This window comes from Haliaeetus leucocephalus, unplaced genomic scaffold (genome assembly GCF_000737465.1).
Source record: "Haliaeetus leucocephalus isolate CR32 unplaced genomic scaffold, Haliaeetus_leucocephalus-4.0 Scaffold251, whole genome shotgun sequence".
NCBI lineage: Eukaryota > Metazoa > Chordata > Aves > Accipitriformes > Accipitridae > Haliaeetus > Haliaeetus leucocephalus.
The window spans coordinates 2,043,469-2,046,137 of NW_010972687.1; the positions used below are offsets into that span (position 1 = coordinate 2,043,469).

At 42.8% G+C, this 2,669-nt stretch overlaps 1 protein-coding gene across 1 annotated transcript in view; it reads left to right on the forward strand.

Moving 5' to 3' along the window:
* The first annotated feature begins 2,145 nt into the window (after positions 1 to 2,145).
* The window catches only part of TMEM2 (transmembrane protein 2), a 50,718-nt gene continuing 50,194 nt past the window's right edge, over positions 2,146 to 2,669 (forward strand). Inside the window, exon 1 of the mRNA XM_010568604.1 lies at positions 2,146 to 2,233. The gene's annotated coding sequence lies outside the window, so the exon portion shown is untranslated. The remainder of the gene's footprint in view (positions 2,234 to 2,669) is intronic.

Below are 2,669 nucleotides of genomic sequence, written 5' to 3' on the forward strand. Positions count from 1 at the left end.
GGGTTTGATACAAAGATTTCAAATACTCAGGTAATCTTAAAGTCCAATCTTTCTCATACTTACTGGGTTTAGGGATTGTTTTATTCAAATGTATCCATCACTTTAAAAAATTATAGTTGTTGGGTGATAGAAGAGATCTAGTGTTTATACAGCTGCCAGGTACTTGTGATTTGCCTAAGACTGACAAATGTTCATTGTGTGTGTTGTCTAAAATACACACACACACATATGCATACATATATAATACAATATATTTACCTTCAGACTACTTAAAGTCTGTAGAAGTGTTCTAGTTTATGCCCCCATACAGTAGTACCAGCAAACATCTAGCCAGGTACCACTGCAATGAGCTCCTTGCAGGCTTGCGACTGGGAATGTTGATCAGCAGCCTGTGTTTCTTCATTCTGTATACAAGTATATAAAAAGAAAATACTTTCTGTTCCTGGACTCCTATCTTTCCAGAGGGTGAGCAGTGCTTTGTGTTAATGAAAAACAAAAGCATTTCAAGAGTAACACATCTGAAGAGTTTAGTTCTATTACTTAATAAGAACAGAAAACATATCCATCTGGCAAAATCACCTTTACAGATATTTCTTGTGGAAGTGCTGCATTAAGTGAAAATAATTTCTCAAAGGAGAGGAAAGGCTTAACCCTGAAAAATTTTTGGAGTACAGGGATTTCCATGAATTAAATTGCATGAATTGGCATTCCTGAGGAATAATTCAGCATTATTTTTTATACAGGATTATATGATGTAGGATCATTGAAAGAGTGTTTTGATGTTAAAAAAACAACTTTCAGAAGGTCAGACACATACTAAAAACAGTGCATACAGTAAAAACAGTACACCTACTACTTATCTGCTACAGTTTCACTGTACATGAATACAATTTGCCCATCCAAAGAGACACTGAATTAATAATTGGACATGTGTGTTCCATGGACAAACATAATATTACTAGTGTAAAATGGATGCCCAGTGCCATGCTGATTTTTTTTTGTTAACTGGGCATTTTTTTCAGCTGAAAAGTTTGAATTTCACATTAAACAAAGGTAAACTACCTTCAATTTGATTTCAGCCAAAGTCATTGGCAAATGTAAATATTCAGTTTGCATGTGCATTTGTCGAAATGAGGAAAGATTTACAATCACATGTGTTAGAAGGACTGTGCTCCTGGGCATTCAAAAAAAATTAAGCTGAAGAAGAAGGAATAGAAACACAGAGACGTGATCAAAGTGAAGATGAAACAGCCTTATTCATACACCTAAGGGCTTCCTTCACTGTGGTTTAGTGAGAAGGGCAAGTTAGGAACTGTCTCAGCCCCTTTTGTGTCTATACAGACAAACCTCTGTCTTAAGTATTACTCTAAATCTCAGTCCTGAAAACTATGGCCTGAAGCTCAAGTTGTGCAGTGAAGCTGCAGTCACAGTCACTGCATGAGTTAGCGCAGCTGCTCATTCCATCATGGTCCCTGCATACGGAAACTGCTGTTTTGCAGTGTGGTGGTTTGAAGTTGTACCACCCTGAACGCTGCAGTCCTACTGCAATAGTGCAAGCAAAGGATCCTAGGGTAATCTCCAAGATTTCAGCCTAATTGAAATTGATTTGCAGTTTATTACTTAGTCACTAGATGTCTCCATGTGCTGTAAGCAAACAGAGTCTACGCTTACCGGTAAACAAAGAAGAAATCGCTAGAACTAAAGTTACGTGGGGCAGTGTTTATAGGAATATAAATGAGTTATCACTTCGTTTCCAGCTGTCTGGAATTTTCCTGAAGAAATAATTATGTTGGAAAACGCTGGCTGTATTTCCCGAACCATTTCATTGAAAGCATCTCGAATCTGATAAGGGCGGGTTTTTGTTGGTTTTTTTTTTTTTTCCCCAATGAGTTTGGCCCAACCTCGATGCACTGGAAACGGTGGGAGGTCCCAAACTTAAGAGAAGCCCGTTGTCAGATCTACCTCAAAGCTGACAGCCTGGGAGGCTGAGGTGCCCTGGAGCTGTGGGTCCCCAGCAAAGGTAAGTCCTGGAACTTCACAGTCCCGCTGAGTTTCTAAACCAGGTCGACGTACTTTGCTGTGGAACAGCTGCAGGGTCTGGCTGCTTAAAATTCAGAACGTTTTTGGGTTTAGCTTGATTCTACTGCAAATCAGACTTCAAAAAAAAAAAATATCCCAGAAAGCAGAATCAGATTTTCCTCCCCGGTCAGAGGCTGCCCGGGCTACGACTCTTGTAAGTAACCGTATTCTCTATTCCCTTTCAGCCCGGTGAGCCTCGATGTAACGATAACCGCCTCGTACCTTTCTGCTTTTACTCGTGTTGCCTCTGACGCAGGTCGCCCGTCCGTCCCCGCTGCCGTGGCGGAGACCGCACGTTGGGCCCGTCCCCCCGGGGGCTCCGCTACCTGCTCCCCCACGTACACGCGGACCTCTTGTACCTCCCCTGGCAGCACCCGTGCGCTTCTGTTGTGGATTTTTTTTTTTTTTTGTAATTTTTAAATCGGACACGGGCATCTAAGGCTGTCTTTGGTATTTCAGCGGTAATTCAGCTTTTTTCCACCCCGCCCGGAGGAGAGCCGTGGGTCAGGGCCGGGGCGCAAAGTGCTCCCACGCCTCCTCCCCCCCCCAGCCGCAGCCCCGGGTGCTGCAGGAGGCGGCGCCCGGTCCCT